This window comes from Lygodium microphyllum, chromosome 6 (assembly GCF_053477565.2).
Source record: "Lygodium microphyllum isolate KBCC chromosome 6, Lygodium_microphyllum_v1.1.10, whole genome shotgun sequence".
Lineage (NCBI taxonomy): Eukaryota > Viridiplantae > Streptophyta > Polypodiopsida > Schizaeales > Lygodiaceae > Lygodium > Lygodium microphyllum.
This window is the reverse complement of record NC_141140.1, coordinates 19,173,432-19,194,061: the sequence shown is the minus strand read 5'-3', so window position 1 is coordinate 19,194,061 and position 20,630 is coordinate 19,173,432. Positions and strand designations below refer to the sequence as shown.

The window sequence follows — 20,630 nt, the reverse complement described above, 5'->3', positions numbered from 1 at the left end:
TGGTAAAGATATCCGCAACCTGTTCATCTATCTTTACATGCATAAGATCAACTCATCCTGCAAGAACCATCTCTCTGATGAAATGGTAGTGTACCTCTATATGTTTCGTCTTGGCATGATAAACTGGATTCATAGCCAAGAGTACACTACTCAAATTATCACATAGTAACTTCACTGGAGCATCTACCTATATGTCCAAATCAGCCATAAGCTTGAGCAGCCATGAAATCTCGCATGCTACCAATGCAGCACCCCTGTACTATGCCTCAATACTCGACAAAGCAACCGTAGGCTGCTTCTTGCTGCTCCAGCTAATCATGCCGCTACCAAATCCAAATGCATATCCACTCGTAGATCTACGATCATACGAGCAACCTGCCCAATCTGTATCCGTGTATCCAGTCAATATCAAGGGCTTATCTCTGACATAGAATAACCCATAATCTACAGTGGACTTAACATAGCTCATAATGCGTCTAACTGCATCCAAGTGCGGGTTTCTAGGCTTCTACATAAACTGGCTTATGAGCCCTACAGCATAGCTCAAGTCAGGCCTAGTGATGGTCAAGTAAATCAAGCTGTCAACCATCTACCTGTACATAGTCACATCCTCTACTTCAGCCCCAGTGTTCATGTCTAGCTTGACATTCTGATCAAGAGGTGTATCCAACAGTTTGCATTCAGCCATGCCATACTTCTTCAGCATCTCTATGTCATAGTGCTTCTGCATCAGCCATAACCCATTGTCAGCTGGAACTACCTCAATGCCTAAGAAATACTTCAGTTCTCCCAGGTCTTTCATGTCAAAGTCAGATTTAAGCATCTTCATTACATGCTGTATGCCCAAGTCATCATCACCAGTGATTATCAAATCATCAACATATATGACCAGCACTACTAAACCACTGTCAGTCTTCTTTGTAAATAGGCTGTGATAAGCCTTGCCAACAACAAAACCCAATCTCTGCAAGTAGTTACTGATCCTAGCATGCCAAGCTCTCAGAGCTTGCTTCAGCCCGTACAATGCCTTTTTTAGCCTGCATACATAATGCTAAAAATCAGGGTGAACATACCCTTACGGCTGAACCATATAAACATCCTCTACTAGGTCACCGTTAAGAAATGCATTCTTAACATTCATCTGCTGCAATTTCTAGCCTTTAGCAGCAGCCAAGGCAATCACAGTGCGAATGGTTGCCATCTTGGCAATAGGGCTGAATGTTTCCTCATAATCAAGTCCATATTCTTGGGTATACCCCTTTGCGACCAGCCTGGCTTTGTATCTCTCCACACTGCCATCTGACTTGCATTTGATTTTGTAGACCCATTTGTAGCCAATGGTCTTTTTCCCTTCAAGTAGTGGCACTAAATCCCATGTCTTATTTTCAGCCAATGCATTCATTTCTTCATCCATGGCTACACACCAATTCTCATCTTTCACTGCTTCAGCATATGTACCTGGTTCTTTGACCTCCATCACTTTTGTCATGTAAGCATAATGCTTTGCAAAGTAGCCACTGTATGTCAACCTGTCAATAGGGTATTTGACCCTCTGTGAGCGTCTAAGCTGTGGTGGACTACTCGATTCCCCTCTCTCATGAGGCGGAATATACCTGCTCTACCTTGTGCCAGGCGTATAGACAGTTGGAATACCAAGTTCGCTGTCTAGAGTATCACCAGACTCATAGCCAGAAGTCATTCTGCCAGGTGTCATCATACCAGATGCATCCTCAATAACTTTCTCTTTTCCTTTGCTGCCCAAGAAATCATGTCTCCCCCTCACTAACATACTGGTGTCAGTGGACGGCGAGCTCCTCAATCTTCCTGTCCATGGGGATACTGTCTGACTACGAGGTCCTGTCATATCAGTGCTCTACTGTAAATCAACTGTAGAGACATGAGTGGGAGGCATATCCGCTGGCACTGCAACTGGTGATACATACCAAGAGCCCATCTCATCAAAGATAACATCCCTGCTTACCAAAGTCTCGCTGGTAGAGGGATCATAGCATTTGTATTCCTTCTTCTCCTGCAAATATCCAATGAAAACACACTTATGCGCTTTTGGATCCAACTTCTTCCTTTTCTCATCTGGAATATGCACATAAGCAAGACAACCAAAGACTTTCATGTGACTTACATCCGGCTTATAGCCATATAGCTTCTCAAACGGTGTCATCTCATGAATACCTGCAGTGGGAGTCCTGTTCAAAATGTATACGGTTGTCATAACAGCCTCTTCCCAATAGTAAAGTGGCATATGCTTTTCATTCATCATGGCCCTAACAGCTTCCATTAGAACCCTATTCTTCCTTTCAGCTACTCCGTTCTGCTGCAGAGTGTAGCTGCAGGTGAGCTGCCTAGGAATGCCATTTTCAGCCAAGAAATCATCAAATTCATTTGATACATACTCCTCACCACCATCAGATCTCAAGCAAGAGATGTAGCATTCAAACTCCTTCTCAACCTGTGCTTTAAATTGCTGAAAAACAGCAAAGACCTCATCTTTTGTTTTCAATATGTAAAGCCAGGTATAGCGACTGTAGTCCTCAATGAAAGATACATAATACCTGGAACCTCCCATAGATACATTATAAGCTGGCCCCCAAACATCAGAGTGCACTAACTGCAATGGACGTGTACTCGGTCTTACATACCTGACAAACGGCAATCGTGACTGCTTACCGAATTGACAAGCCTCGCATACATGACCAATATCTGAATATTGGAACTTGGGTAAACCAGTAACCAGCTGTTTCTTTTGCATAATTTGCAACGTTGCAAATTGACATGTCCCACTCTCTTGTGCCATATTTCCAAATCCCTAAGAGTGCCAAAACCATGGGCAAACATAGCTTAATTCAGCTCTGGCAAAGAAGCATCAAGAGTAAACATTCGGCCATTCCTGTGACCACGAGCTATCAACTTGCATCCATTGCCAAACTCTTCAATAAAGCAGCCATGTTTATTGAATCTAACCTGCAAGTTCTGCTCCCGACAGACAATAAGTTCTTTGTAATTGAAGGAACATGCAAGACATCATGCAAATTTTTCTTCCTGCCATCATGAACCACAAGAGGCACTTTGCCTTTATGTTCAATGCTATGCTGCGTGTCATCACCTGTGCATACATAGCCATGCTTTTTATCCACCATATTAGTGAACCAGTCACCGTGAGGGGTCATGTGGTTCGATGCCCTTGAGTTGATGTACCACAGTGCATCATCAGATGATTTTTCAGCAGCCTTATCTTTGACATATTGCATGGCAAACAATCTATCACCAGAGTCATCTGTCTAACTGGATGTAGCATAATGTCCATGCTGCTTGCCCTTCTGGTTTCCCTGCTTCTTCCAGCAGTCCTTTGCAATATGCCCATACTTTCCGCAGTAATGACAATCCTTATCTTTATTTGGATTGTCTGAATGACACTGTTGCTGCCATGAACCTCTGCCACGGGAGTTAGATCTCCCCCTGCCTCGAAAATTTCCACCACCTCTTGCATTTGATGACTGCTGATTGCTATTACCATAGGATGCATTCTGTTGGCCTCCTCTACCAGATCCATAACCCCTGCCATGGCTGCCACGATTGCGTTGATTCGAGTAAAAGACTGCATCCTTACTCTTTGAACTGCTTGACCTTGTAGCTAAGCCAAGCTTCACCTCTTCATGAATTAATAATGCAACCAGCTCATTAAAGTCAGGCATTTCAGCCCGCACAGACACTGAAGTGTCAAAAGACTTGTACTCAGGACCCAAGCCATTCAAAGTCACTGCAACCATATCTTCATCTTCAACCTGTGAACCAATAGATGCCAGCTGATCTGCTATGGTCTTAACTTCTGTGACATAATCTTGTATGGATCTGTTCTTCCTCTTCATGTTATTGAATTTCTACTTCAATTGTATCTTCCTGGCACTTGTGGTTGTGCCATAGTATTTGACTAATATATTCCAAGCATCTGCTGGGGATTTACAGTCCATGATCTGCATCACCATAGCATCTGAGATACATAATGACAACCAATGTAACACCCTGCGAGCTCTTTCCGTCCAAGCTCGATGCGCTCGTCTTTGATCAACTATAGGATTCCTTTCTGGAACTTCAGGTTCAGCCTCAACACCTGTCACTAAGTCCCAGTATCCTTTGCCTATCAGAAAGTTCTCCATGCCGAACTTCCATATTGCATAATTGTTGCTATCAAGCTTTTCTTCCACAATTTGGGTTACATTATCAGTTCTATCAGCATTTGCCATGTTGTAGACCTTGCCTGACTACCTGCAAATCAAGATCTTCTTAACAGTTCAATTTCAGCCCGGAATTGTTTATGATAGTTTTCTGCAATTAATTGCAGTAAAAAACCAGGGTATTTCAGCCCACTGACAATCCAAAACAGCCCACAACCAAGTGATCTAACTTGTAGGCAAAATAGTCAGTACAGATGAAATGTATTTACTTCAGTTGAACCTCTTCCAACCTCACTACCAGGATACATACATGCACTCTGAAAACTATAATTCTGTGAATGACCAGTAGTGATTTCAAGCCCAGAACTGTGTGATATACATGTCATACATGTCCCAAACCTTCATAGTCATCTGCTAGTACATGTAGCAATCCGAGCATAACCAATGGGGCACAAGTCAGTGCATAGATAGCAGGTATAAGTATCAAACCTTCTGCTTACAGATTGAAATCAGCAATTTCTCAGTAAACCAAAGTCTATCCAGCTCCAAAATAGCCTCAACTCATGTCAGACACTCACTTTGAAGTGTTAGGTTCAATACATGAGCATTCAGGTAACTATAGGCATCCTGTCTTCATGGATCCAATTCATAGATTGCATTTACTACTTGCAATCACTGAGACAATGTCACTGCAGTAATTACCAGCCTTAGACTTCAACTTCCATGATCACTTAATGCTAAAATCAATCCATAAACCTCCAGCAGACATATCCCATGTCATACATATGATAAATGCCAACCAAGTGTTGTGTAATGCTTCAATGGAAGCTAATGCTTGCTGCCCACTATTTTGAGACAGGTTTCTACCCTATTTACACTTCCAGATTTGAGTACTTCCTTCAAGTAATTTTAGCTCAAAGGCATGAGAATTGATAAATATGTCTTCCAGAGTGCTCCTAGGCTGCAATGAGGTCCATAAATCATGTCAGAGAGCTTCAAGCTCCAACCAAGATCAGATATAAGCTGCCCTATCACTATTTACAACTGAACTGCTGCTATTTTAGATCTGTGGATTAGATCTGTAGCTCATAACTGAGCACACATCCAAGTAATAGCATGCCAAGACCTTCAACCACCTTCCAAGGTGTATAAGCAATCTGTAGATTGCATGACAGTGAGACATGCCTTCAGCCACAACAGGCGCAAACACGCAGACTGGTCTGGAGTATGCAGCAGCAACATTCGATGACAATGATGACCATAGAGCACACTCTAGTGCTTAATGATGCCCTGAGAGATTGCCCAACAAGCTATAACAAGCTCTTGCATAGATAGACTGCATTGACCATGACACATACCTTGATAGAGTAACAATGGCAGCCTTGCACTCTGTCTTCAAGCATTCAAGTCTTCTGTTCCAGTGCGTTCCACCAATGAGCCCATTCATGTCTCTGATACCATGTAAACTTCCAGGGATGCAGGTAGTGAGCAAGACACAGAGTGAAGCAACATGCTTCCTCTCTCTATTCTTCTCATTATTCATTCAGCACGCTCTTTGTGCATATACAACCTAAGGTCATAAAGACCATTCACACTAGAAGTAGAACCGACTTATTTAATGTACCTAACTGATCTAGCCAGACTAGCTGTGTCCATGTCGGTCAAACACACATGTAAGAGCTTGATATTCTAATGCTGAGGTGGTTGCTATGGAGGCACAAACACGGTGTCTTCGTCTCGTCGTTCTGCTGGAGTTGCGTCACCCCCAGGATTTGTTACACTTGTGGGGACGTCTACTCCAGTTACTCTGGCTTTTGCTCAGCCGTTTGCAGGTGGCACCCCTATGGGTGCTACACCGATAGATACTACCCCGGTCGGTATACCAGATGTACAACGGTCTCCTGGATATGCCCAGGAGCGTGGTTGCAGGTGGGAGAGAACCCATCTTAGGCATACCCCAGAGGGATATGCCTATCTTGTTGATGATAGGTTAGGAGCCATCATCATGAATGATGAGGGGAGGAGGGTGATGGCTTGCATGAGAGAGTTGTGCCAACAAGTTTTTCGGCACAACATCTTAGATCATTGGAAAAACATACCGAAGGGGAGCAAGGACTACATAGTAACATCCTTGCATGAGGAGTTTCCGGTTCTAGCCACAACAGATAGATTTTCTATGAGCTGGATGATGGACTGTATGCGTGCATATATGTCACACAGACGATCAGACGCACGCAAGGCACTCAAGAGTGGAGTTGCAAAGCTCGAGTGGCTAGACGTGGATGACTGGCGCCGACTAAGGGAGGAGGCTACAGATTCTCCAGGACATTGGAGTCAGCAGTGCGAGGCGGAGAGGGCATGGATAGAGGCCGGAGTGGTCCATCTTATTGGGAGTGGCGGCCATAGGACATATCTGGAAGACTTTGTAAGTTTTTCTTTTGTTTTGATTGCTTATTTTTTTGCAATATCCTTTGTACTGACAATCATGTTTCTAACAGTTAGTATTTTGTTTTCTTTGCAGCAGTCCATTACAAATTGCGATCTGACCGTCCTTGAGACTCGATATGCAGAGAGAGGCATGGTCTTACTGCATTGATTGATTGATTGTATAGACACGGCGGCCCTGTAAGTCACTCATCTTTCTTGTCCATAGTTACCATGTTTAATTAGAATGCATTATTGTATGGTCGACTCATGTGTAGTTGTTTCTTTTTTTGCAGAGTCCGTTTGATGCTCCTTTGCGGTGGGATGAGCTTTCGGATAGCGAGGATGTATAGCTCGCCCTTGGATCCCTGGAGCTCACACACCCTTCTTTTTTGGTTACCTGATATGTGTAGACATTTTCTATGTAGTAGTGATAACTTGCCATGATTATATCAGTCACTTTCATTATGTGATCATGTATTTACTTCATGTATCAGTGTTATGATTTAAGTACACTTTGTTTTTGTTTACATGAGCATTGTACACAGTGCTGAAACTATTTTGTATGGCCCAAATAAAGCACACAGTGCTATATGTGGCACGACAGCTTGCTGCCCTACCATAAATTTTTTTCCCCTGTTACCGTCGCTATTAGCATCGCTATTTGCGTCGGTATGCGACGCTGATACCGACACAAATAGAGACGCTGATAATAACGCTAATACCAACTGTTCTATGGTGTTGCCAATTACGATGCTTTTTTTGTTGATGGGGAAAATTTTTGTTATTTATATTTTCGTCGCTTTTAACGTCGGTATAAGGCCTATATCTTATAGTGGGTGAAAGAAGAGTTTATATTTGGTCTTCCATATAAGAAGGTTCTCCCTTACATCATGTGAGAACTAGTGGGGCTATGGTTTGAGTTTTTAATCTCAATCCCGTCCAAAATTAGGAAAGAAAACCTATACTAGCCTAATATGGTTGAGTATTGGAACGCCCAAGCTGAACAAGAAAAGAGTGACAACTTGGTTTGTGGGTCAATTTCATCCTTGGAGTGGGTTGTATATATGTACATAAATTGAAATAGTTGTGTTTTTAAAAGATGGATCACTTAGTATCCACATCAAACATGCATGCCAATGAACTCTTGCAAGGTAAATTAATGAAGTTGTTTAAAAAAAATATGATCATAACATGGTAGCATGCTTATTTAAATCACTAAAATATACCAAGTCACTTATGAAAAATAGATGAAACATCTCCTAATATAACTATCCTATGATTGAGTGGACCTGGTTAGCCAAGTGTGTTGTAAGAGAGAAAGAGAGACAGAGTGGAGCAAAAGATAGTCTCAACTCATTTTTCTTCTTCTTCCATTATTATTTCATCATACTAACTGAAAGAGACTTACACACATAGGTATGACTAACCAAGACTAACTGTGGTTAAGTCACTAACTAGACCACCGACTTATTGAATGTCACACATGTGTATAGTTGTATCTAGTTAATGTCGGCCACACACATAAAGATAAACTGACTGAAGAGTAATGGGAGCTTGATATTCTAACACTCCCCCTCAAGCTCAAACCATTTGATAAACTCCAAGTAGTTGTCTGAAATATATGAAATTTTCTTGACCAAGAAACTTGGTAAATATATTTGCTACTTGGTCTTCAATCTTCACATGAATCAAGTCAATCTGCCTTGTAAGAACCATTTCTCTAATGAAATGGTAGTGAACCTCAATATGTTTGGACCTAGCATGTTAAACAGGATTCCTAGGCAACATAACATTGCTGAGGTTATCATAATGCAATCTCACTCTATTTTCTAGTTGTATTCCCAAGTCTTTCAACAGTTTCATCAACCAAATTGCTTTGCAAGCCACTAAGGTAGCTCCTCTGTACTCAACTTCTATACTTGACAATGCAATAGTAGGCTATTTCTTACTCTACCAACTAATCATACTGTTGCCCAATCCAAATGCATAACCACTGGTTGACCTCGTGTCATAGGCATAACTAGCCCAATTAGCATCAGTAAACCCTGTCAAGTCAAGAGATTTTCCATATGCATAAAACAACCCAAAGTACCCTTTACATATCTCATGATCCTCCTGATTGCATCTAAATGTGATTTGTAAGGCTTCTACATGAATTGACTAATCAGCTCCACTACATAACATAAGTCAGGATATGGGTAATAGTCAAGTATATCAAGTTGCCCACCATCTGTCGATACATGGTCACATTCTCTATGTCTTTCCAAACATTAATATGTAGCTTGACATTCTGATCAAGAGGTGTCTCCATAGACTTGCATTCAGCCATACCATACTTCTGTAATATGTCATGAGCATATTGCTTCTGTAGCAACCATATACCTTGAGGCAGCATAGAGACTACCTAAATCCCAAGAAAATACTTTAGTTCACCAAGGTCTTTGATTCTGAATTCAGCACATGTAAAGATGATTTAATTTCAGCAATGCCCTCTTCATCATCTCCAGTGATGATACAATCATCTACATAAACCACTAGAAACACACATACATGATATATCTTCTTCGTGAACAGACTGTGACCTGCATCACCCAATCTAAATCCATGTTGTTGTAAATAACTATTGATCTGAGCATTCCATGCTCTAGGTGCATGTTTTAGCCTATATAAATCCTTTTTCAGCTTACATACACAGGAAAGTCTAAGTGAACATAGCCTTCAGGCTGCTCGATATATACTTCCTCAACCAAATCACCGTTCAAGAAAGCATACTTGACATCCATTCGCTATAATTTCCAGCCTTTGCATGCTACCAAAGCAATGACAGTTCAAACTATTGCCATTTTAGCCACTGGACTGAAAGTCTCCTCATAGTCAAGGCCATATTGTTGTGCATACCCTTTTGCAACCAACTTGGTCCTATAGCGTTCTAGTGAACCATCTGACTTGCACTTAATTAACCTTGTACACCCAGTTGCAGCCAATGGGGACTTTGCCTTCAAGCAAGTCAAGCATTTTCCATGTCTCATTTTCAGTCAGGGCTACATACTCCTCATCCATGGCAGCAAACGAGTTATCATCTATAACTGCATCATCAAACTTTGTAGGTTCTTTGTAACCTATCACACTAGCCATATCCATAATGGCAGGCTGAATAACCAATGTATGTAAACTTGTCAACTGGTTTTCTGACTCTCTGAGATCTTCGTAACTGTGGCTCACTCTAAGCTTTCCTCTCATGAGGAAGTACATAATGACTCTACCTTGCTCCATAACAGATGGAATGCCCAACTCACTATCCAAACTGCCGCTGTTGGATAACTCATAACATGCTATAAGTGGACCTGTCACATCCTCAAGCATCTTTTCTTTTCCCTTATCCAATCTCCCCCTCACTGACATATCCGTGTCAGTGGACGTAGGAGTATGACTCCGCAAGCATCTTGAACCAAGGACTTACCATACGTGACCCATCACTTATAGGACCACTCATAGATGTACTCACTGTAGATGTATTTTCAGCATTGCTAGTGCTGGATGATCCATCAGAAATCACTGCATAGGATTACCATACCACGATGCTAGCTCATAAAAAACAACATCTCTGCTAATCAATGTCTCATATGTAGATGGTAGATAACACTTGTAAGCTTTCCGATCTTGTGCATAAACAAGGAACTCACTCTTGACAGCTTTAGGATCCAATTTCTTCCTCTTTTCATTAGGAACATGCACATATGCAATGCTACCAAATACCTTCAAGTGTGAAATGTGAGGCTTATGACCATACAACCTCTCATATGGAGTTACATCATGAATCTCTGCTGTAGGGGTTCTATTCAACACATAGACAATAGTCACTACTGCTTCAATCCAATAACTATTTGGAAAACTGTTCTCATTCAACATAGCTCTTGTCAATTCCATCAGTACCACCCTATTTTTCCTTTCTGCTACTCCATTTTGTTGTGGTGTATAGTTGCAAGTTGACTATCTTCTGATCCCATATTTAGGAAGGTACTTGTCAAAGTAATTAGAGATATATTCTCCACCTCCATCTGATCTAAGACATGAAATTTTATAGCTCAACTCATTTTTAGCATGCTTCTTGAAGTCCCTAAATGCATCAAACACATCATCCTTATGTTCCAGTATATAAAGCCAAGTATACCTACTGAAATCATCAATAAAGGATACATAGTAATGAGCACTACCAAACAAAGAATTATGAGACAGACCCCATACATCTGAATGTACCAACTACAAGGGTCATGAGCTATTCCATACATGTCTTATAAATGGAAACCTTGTCTGCTTTCCAAAGTGACATGCATCACATACATGTCCAAAGTCATGATACTTGAACTTAGGCTCCTTATGATGTATAGATTTTAGCTTTTGTAAATTCACATTGCCAATCTGCTTATGCCATATATCAACATCTTGTATAGCACCATCATCATGTGCAAACATGGTTGCTTTCAATTCTGAAATTGACACATCAAGAGTAAACATTATGCCATCTCTTTGGCCTCTAGCAATCAATTTGTAGCCATTACCATATTCTTCAACAAAGCATCCATCTCTATTAAATCTCACTTGCAAATTCTGTTCTGCCATCTATCCAATTGACAAAAGATTCTTGGTTATTGTAGGTACATGTAGAACATCATATAGGTTCTTTTTCTTGCCATCAGGCATCAACAACGGAACAATTCCTGTGTGTTGAATGTCATGTTGGGTGTTATCTCCAGTATACACATAACCATGTGAACCTCCAACCATCTCATCAAATCATTCTCCATGGGGTGTCATATGATTTGAAGCCCCTGAATCAATGTAACATCTCTCATCTATGTTCCTCCTAAATGTATTCTTAGACACATGCTGCATGGCAAACAACCTGTCAACCTACTCATCATGAGCACCACTAGAAAACGCATAGTGCCCATGTTGTTTGCCCTTTGTCTTCATATCTCCCTGCTTCTTGTAACAATCCTTTGCAATGCGTTCATATCTGCCACAGTAATGACAATCCGTATCTTTGTTTGACTGATCATTTGAATGCCATGAACCAGATCCACCACCTAATATGTTCTCCCTACTAATGGAATGACTCCACAATCTCTAACCATTCAAGATTGGAAGGAGAGATGGATTAATGCCAATAGCCACCCTCCACTCGGCATGAGTCGGTAAGAAGTGCATTTCTCTGGATTGACTTTAAAGTATTTAGCATGATGAATTTTTTACATAATATATTGTTTGTTTGTTAGGTTCTCTATATTTTTTCGTCTTCCGTACTGGACTAAACTCAAGATCAATCACCTGTTGGACCCCATGCACATATTAAAAAATGTTGTATCTACATTATGGGATCACTTGATAGGGGCTCGTGATTCAGTTAATGTAAGGGAGGATTTACGTAACATTGGTCACATGAGATGAGCCTGGTCATGCATTGGACCCATAGAAAAAATTGAGCTACCCCATACACCTTGGATATTGTCAAAGAATGAGGAAAAAATAGTGAAGGAACAAATATATAGCTTTCAAACACCCACAGGATGTATGAGATGTCTCAAGGGAGCCTTCATAAAGAAAAAGAAAAGAGGTGTGGAGAAACTATCTGGTTTGAAGTCCCATGATTGGCACAAAATGATTCAAGTAAGGGTATTTCTAACCATGAATATAGTAATTAGTGGAGTAACTATATGTAAAATTTGGGGTATGATGAGTTTTTCCTCAACTAATCATTTGATCTATGAATATTGTTTACATTCAGTTCGTACCTCCTACTAGCATATCCCATTGTGTATCCAAAGATGTACGTGATATCATTTACAAGATGGGAGAGCTTGTGAGGTGTACATACATTGTATTTTTTCATTATATATCTTTGAATTTCTACACAAAAATAAACAAGCACATCATACATCTTGACAGATACGTGAGCTCGAAGGAAATTGATCCAAACACATTGCAAGATGCTCGAGTATTATCTGTTGAGGTGGTTTCTTTGGTAGAGGAATTTTTTCCTCGATCCATTTTAACTACTCAATTACATTTACTCGTACATTTGATTGATGAAATCGCACTTTGTGGGGCAGTTCATGTAAGGTGGATGTTTTTTCTTGAGCGCTTCATGAAAACCTTGAAAGATTTTGTGAGGCAAAAAGCACGGCCTGAGGGAAGCATGGCTGAGGGTTGGTTAGTGCAATCATCCCTTGTTTATATCTCTGAATATCTTGCTGAAGTGGATCCCTCTCAACCACGACTATGGAAAGATGATGAAGACTTGAGGATGACCTCTATAGTACCTCAAGGAAAAGGAATGAGTAAAGTGCTAACAAAAGAAAAACTTCGTAAGTTAAATAGTTTTTGTATGCTCAATAGTGATGTAATGAGAAAATGGGTGACACTATATAATGAAGCAAGGGCAAGAAGAAAAAGTGAAAGACAAGAATTTCGCACTAGATATGGACGTAATGTCTCATTTCCAGATCATCTAAATGCACTCCCACGTGATATTGATATAGATTGGTTACATGAGGAAATGGAGAGAATGGAAAAAGAGGAGAAAATTAATATATCTCAAGAAGAGTGGGAATACGCACGAGGTTGCTTATCAAAGGTGAGACATACTATCAATTAATTTGTTTCTATAAGTTTTATTTTATATAAATAATTGACATGTTTGATCTTTTATCTTTTACTACTAGTGCACATTATTCAATGCACTTTGGTGTGAGGATAAACATCTTCGAACTCAACGTATAGATGAAAAGAAAAATAACCAAGATTGTGGTGTCCTTGCTCACTTTGAGGATGCCAATGGTACCATGGAAGGTTATTGTGGCTTGATCCAAGATATTCTGAAGCTTGACCAATCAGACATCATCCAAGTGGTTTTGTAATCATTGACTCTACAAAATTTCACCAAAACAAGAATGACACATTAGTACTACCTCAACAATGCGAGTATGTATATATGCAAAGGCTAATTTTTTTATATGTATACATGTAATACATATACACAATATAATAAGTACTTAAGTTTTTTGCTTTTGTTTTTCAAATAAAGGTTGTGTATCATCCAATGGTAAACAGTAACTGATGGTGGTATGTCATCCCTATATCTAATCGTTCAAAACCAATATATGGTAATATTACTAACATGGAGATAGCAGATGACAATCCAACAATTAATGATGATGTGCATGATGAAACCATAATGGATGATATGCATGATATAGTACAAGATGAACCTCGCGAGGATGTTCAAAGAAACACAGAAGAAGACAATAATGTGATTGTCGATGATATTGATGAAGTTATTGAGCAATATAGCAACACATCTGATAGTGGGATAGACTTATTTGTTTCATTACCTCTTGGTAACATAGACCTAAAAGTAGATAGTTTAGCAAGGGCTGATCTCATTGAAGATGAGATGGATCATTCAGTGTAACATACTTAATTTGCTTATTGATTCAATGTGTATTCCTAATTCTATGGTTTTTATCATGCGCACACGTGCATACTCAAGAATCAATAGTCAATTTTAAAGCTAAATTGAATTTTTCATAATAAAAATGAAGTATATTTTATCATCTTGAAGTACGTAGAGAAATTGCAAGATACATATTGCAATGCTTGCTATTAATTGTAAGGTTTCTGTCGCTTGCCGCTAATTACTTATATCAGGCTTGTCAAAACTGGAGGAATTGCCATTCATTAGAGAGCAATGAAAAAGTAATTATTAACTCTATTTTTTTAATTCAATGATTCAATGTGTATTCTTAATTCTATGGTTTTTATCATGCGCACATGTGCATGCTCAAGAATCAATTTAAGGTGGTTAAATAATTATTAACTTTGGTTTTTTAATTATGTGAATTTCTAATTTTAGGTGGTTAAATAATTGTGTGTCTGCTGCTGGCGCGTCTATATTAGCGTCTATTTGCGCGGATATATAGACACAAAATTCGCGTCTATTTACACGCACATTTACACGCACTTATAGACGCTGTGATAGACGCGCCCAACTTTGCGCGTCTAACATGTGCGTCTATGCCTAGTTTCTGTTGTAGTGTATATGCATTTATTTTCGCATCTATAGGCGTGTTTATAAACGCGTATATATAGACGCGTTCTGTATACTAGCGTAAATAGACGTGCTAATACACACGCTTATAAACGCGCTTGCTTTTTCGCGTGTACAGTGTGCGTCTATAGGGCCTTTCTCTTGTAGTGATGCTATTACTGTTGTAGAAGGTTTTTGTACATTCTGTAGGGGACTCTAGAGAGTGGAGAACGTGTTGTGGAGGTTGCCACTGTAGGCTAATCTGGCTATTTGGAAGTGGTGGTTGGCAAAGGACAACATATTCTTGCTTCCTTACCATCACCCACAAGTCCCAATCTTATCAAGGGAAAGTTGCACAGGCTAGAACAATGATGAAAGATGAAGAGTTAATGGATTTGCTATTTTCCTTCCTCGATTCGGAGAGGTCGCTTTGATTTCTTCTTCTTGAACCTTGTATTTGTTATTGGCATAAATAAAACAGAGTCTTGGCATCATTTTCTCATCTTGCTTCTATCTTGGAATTTCTCAAGGACCTTTGTGGTTGCGACTTTGTTTTCGAAAACCTTTCGACAGAGCAAATGACAGCGGTAGTGGTGAGAAGCCCTCCTTCTCCCTCTTTCTCTCTTTCTCTCCCTCTCCCACCCAAACGCATGATGTAGTTCGCTCGCTCTTTTGCTCTTTTGCACAAAATGTTGTGCTCCAGTTTCAGCCCATTTTTTATCATCTCAATGCCGTCCCTATTTGTGTTGCAAATGCTCTACAAATGTGACACAAATAGCGACGACTATTTGCGATGCAAATAGTAACACTGCTAATTTGCGTCGCAAATGGCCATTTGCGATGCAAATAGCGATGGCCATTTGCGTCACAAATGGCCATCGCTATTCATCCTTGTAGTGTATGCAATGAATTATTTTGAGTTTTACAAGCCATCTAAGTTTTAAAAAATCAAAAGGTGATGTATTTACAAAAAAATAGTACTTTCTTATATTAAGGAAGATTCTCACAATTCATCTCATAGTGCCTTGTTGATCATGTTTCTTGGCTTTAATTGGATATATGGACAACCCTATTTTGACCTAGTATAACAAATTTATGGTCAAAACAAGTTATAACTAGGCATAGAAGAAAAAAGATTTTAAAAAAATCACTAAAGTAAACAGGGTGAAGGTCGATAGATGCTTGTGGATGCATGTATGCTGTAGATCTTGGGCAAATTTAAGACTAATATATTGTTGTTATACAAAAATTTGCAGGGTTGAAGTGGTTTTTGGTGTGTTTTACATATTTATTGGGTTGTTTTGATAGAGAAGAGTGCATTGTTTGTACACTAAGATCATTATATTGTTGTACAAGAGTCTTTTGGGTTGAATAAAGTCGACTTGGAAAGAGTTTTGTTTGAGCTATTGCCTTAGACACATAGTTATTAGTATAAAAGAAATAATACAATTGTATAAGTCATCTAGAGTGATACAAGTTTGCATTTGTTTTTTTCTCAAGTTCTACATGATATTTTGTGTTCTTATTTCCAAAGATTCTTTCTTCCATCTATCTTCTTTTTTTCTTTATCCCTACCAAATTTAGACCTAGACCTTTTCGACCCTTGACATCATATATTTCTTATGTTATTTACATAACTCCTTCAATTAGATTGGAGCCCATTTTAGCTAGGCAGTAGTTGAAATCACTAGGTCTTATGAACTAGAATTAGTAGTGATTTTAATATGTTATCTTTATGGCCTTGAGAATGTTATAATTGTTATCTCTCCTCAAGTGAGACACTATTTTGATCAATATTATGATGACAAGCTTATTTAGTAGTTGATCTTGTCTATTAGCTAGAGATACTAAGGGGAAAATTCTAAGAAAATGATCATAAATGTAGAAAGGAGTTGCTGTATCACTGTCAAAGAGTTGGGCATCTTGATTACCTTTGTCATTTGGTACCTTGATCCTTTGATGCTTATCATGATACTTGACAAGCATTGTAATATCATCATGTAAAGTATGCTATCATAGTTGAGATTGAAGGATCTTTCATACTATTGTCTCAAAATTAAAGTGACCTATTTCAATTCCATTGTGAAGCTAGCATGTATAGGTTTTAGGTTTTAGGTTGTCATTTCATAAAGTTCGATCTATATCAATAAACAACTCAATTAGATTTTTTCTATCAATGCTTTTGAGAAGCCTTTTGTTAGAGGTTTTATGATTCTTGAGTTGAATGTATTGTAATGTTTGATTTAAATAGTTCATTATCTTAGATAGTGTTGAATTACTAAGAATCCAAAAGATAACCATCCATTACCATGGCAAGTTCTCCATTGATGACATGTGACTTATGATTTGGAAGTATTATAGTGTTTTAATTGTCTTGCTATTACTAAGAAACTGGATAGTGTTGAATTACTAAGAATCCAAAAGATAACCATCCATTACCATGGCAAGTTCTCCATTGATGACATGTGACTTATGATTTGGAAGTATTATAGTGTTTTAATTGTCTTGCTATTACTAAGAAACTGAGAACTCGAACAAGATAAGTGATTCATTGATAAAACATGCATAACAATTCTTATTTTCAACATATAAATGATTTTGATAATTAACAAAGAACAGGAGTGGTGTGTTTAGATTCTTATGGTGAGATATTCTTCACTACAACATATGGAGCTATTTCAATGTTACTTTTTGATAGCTTGGGTGTTTTTTGGCATGCCATCAATGTGTATGTTGGTACAATGGCCCTATATTTGCATCGATATACATGGTCATATAATTATTGGTGTTTTTGTGGTAGTATACATACCATTATATACTTCTAGAAACAAGCAATTTTCTTATTGACCTATTGCTCCCTTTAGCATGTACATGGCAAGGGATAGTGTCTTTCTCATTTCTCACATTCATGTAATTTATACACAATCTAAATTTTCCATTCTTTCTCATGATAGCAACAATGGGAGATGCCCACCACGTGTGTTCAATTTCTTATATGAATCATCTAGCTTGCAAGTTATGAATTTACATTTTTTCTACTCGACAATCTCAACATTCATAACGTCAAGGAGAGGGACTTTTGACTTGAAAAGTTAAGCTAACTTTTTCACCTGCCACATGACAAACCTCATGCTAACTATATGGTCCTAAATGCGTATTCATGGACATCACTCATGCTAACTATATGGCCCTAAATGCGTATTCATGGACATCAAGTAATAAGGAAGGATTTTGATGTTGTAATTCTAGGATCTCTTAATATATTGGCCTTCTGATCCAATTTGTAAATGATCAAACTTAATTTCATCATAATGTTTTTGGGCCTCGCTTGAGGGGAGATTTTGATGAAGTAATCTTAGGAACTCTTAATGTATTGGCGGCAATCTTGCAATCCATGTGCTTCTATTTGTCAAAGGCAATTCCTTCAATCAGATTGTAGCCCATTTTAGCCACGCTTTGTTTAAGAGTTTGTGTTATAGTAGGGGTTACTTATCCCTCCAAATGGAAACTGGAATATGCACTTGAAGCGATTGCGGCAGCGGCAGAACATATATATTAGCGGGTCGGCAGTCGGTCGTGATTCGTCCGGCATATGCATTGTTTACACCGTAGTTCGACTGCAGCAGTACTATATATACCAAGGAGAAGTCAGATTGTGAAAATGACCGTCCAACGTAACACACTATCGACAAGGTCAGAGTCTCACGCGTTACAGCGATGGCGTCAAGAGGTGCTCAGACGCTGACGGTAGCATGTCTGCTATTGATGACGACGATAATTTTGGAGCTGTCAATGGAGATTTCTGGGGTAGGCTTCCTTTTTATCGCACGATCGATACATAGTAAATTACCAATAATGGTTACTGACCTTAAGAATATGAATGCAGTGCCTGTTTGATGGGAACTTCACGAAGACGTGCAGGAACATCAGGCTGCTGCCTGACGGGATGTCGCTATACGCAGAATGCCTGGACCCGAGTGGCGCGTACAGAGTGAACGATTACTTCTTCCTGGAGTGGAACATCGAGAACATCGATGGCCAGCTCGCGGGAGCCTTCTGCCAAGGGCATTTCGGTGTACATTCGTGGCCTGTCAACTGCGCCTTCGCGAGGTCGTGTCGGAACATGACGCTTAGCCCAGACGGCGCCACCCTCTCAGCCGACTGTGGCCGCATCGTAGGTGGCATCTCCAAACACAGCCAGATCGACCTGAACCCCTTGATCGCCAACAACGGCGGACGGCTTGAATGGACCTGCCGACTTTAGACACTGATCAGCAAACGCAAGTCCGTGGCTCGTCGATGAAATAGGACATGCATGAGTCTTCCAGTTGAGCGTCATGTGTGAATTGCGTTAGGAAGGCTTTTGAGGCCTTTAGGACATGCATTTTACTATGATTTGTATTCTGAATTTTATTTAAAGACTATGGCTCCCAGATAAAATGAGCTACGTTCTTCCAAAAAGGAGCTTGTGTGCTTGCTTTTTATTTACATGGGTATCTGCCTAGTATCAAAATCTGAAATGTTTTATTGAGAAGCCTACACATATTGCCTGAAAGATTACTAGTCTTGAGCCTCTAGAGCTTGCTTCTATTTGGTATATCTTTTGAAGCCCCACAACTTCTTCCTTCTCTTCACGGATGTGTGGAAAGCTTTAACATGGATGACATTAGAGCATGGTAAGTACTCAACTAAACATGACAACTTTCTTGCAATCATAAAAAATGCTAGCAAACTAAGTTGTATACTCCTTTTTGTACCAGTCTTTCAGTATTAAATTAAGGAAACAAGTGTTCCACCAATTATAAGTAATCTTTGCATATCACTCTCCTACAAGGCTAGGTAGTTTTCTATAGTACTTTTCATTATCTATAACAACTTATACTAAATGATAATGTCTTACCTCTTCAATACTCTTACATAAAATCTCTGCAATATACTCCATTGATTTAATTTTTCTTGTGCTATCTATAGCATTTAAGAATGTCTTCTCCCTTGGTGAAACCAACATGATGTTTATCAATGGTCAAGCCTTGGCGTTTATATTGATCTTTTTGTGAGCTCTAGTATTCACCCAAGACATCATTATATTGAAAGTCATTATTTGTATTGATATGGATATGGAGGCTTACCACATTGGAACTCATGGGCATACACAAACAAGTCAAAACTAACCATTGGGAGGTGGGTCTTTCAAAGATGGGAAGGAGCAAAATATGAGGAAGAGAAGTCTAAGTCCATTTGGGAATGCATGTACTCATTCCCCTATGCATACCTTCATGTAGGTAAAAGGGTAGGAGAACAAGTCATGTTGTGTTGATCCCAAGACATAGAGGACTCAATATGGGAAGGAAATTCAAGTAGAAACATATGCCTTGTAAGAAAAACAGAAGACTATTAATGTTGAGGTTATGGCTAGAGCTCCAGTTGTAGAGACGTAGTAGATAAGCAATGCTAAAAAGCATGCTATTGGTATAGTGGGTAAGAAGGTTCACAAGGCAAAGATCACTTTGCCTATCGAACCAATTTTTGCTAGCTAGTATGATGACTTCTCCACTTCATGTACCTTCCCAACCTCAATTGTTTATTGCATTGTTCTATCAAGCTCATTGTTGTTTACATAGTTTAAAGAGTAATAGCTCATTGTTGTTCTATCACAAGGATCTTTTGAAGATCTCCTTCTCTAATATTCCCTAGGTACATCTAAATGCATCCCCCAAATATAACTAGGGAATCACATTCCCCACATCTCATAGTAGGAAATCTTAGGTATGTGTACATAATTTCCGTACATACAACTAGGGAATTCCATTCCCCACATCTTATACTAGGAAATTATAGGTTATATAGCTAGTAAATTCTATTCCCTACATATCATGGTAGGGAATTATAAACCACACAAGTAGGGAATCCCATTCCCCACATCTTAT

General features: G+C 39.2%; 1 pseudogene; it reads left to right on the top strand.

Moving 5' to 3' along the window:
* The window catches only part of LOC148034343 (uncharacterized), a 34,994-nt pseudogene extending 20,030 nt beyond the window's left edge, over positions 1-14,964 (top strand).
* Positions 14,965-20,630: the final 5,666 nt, after the last annotated feature.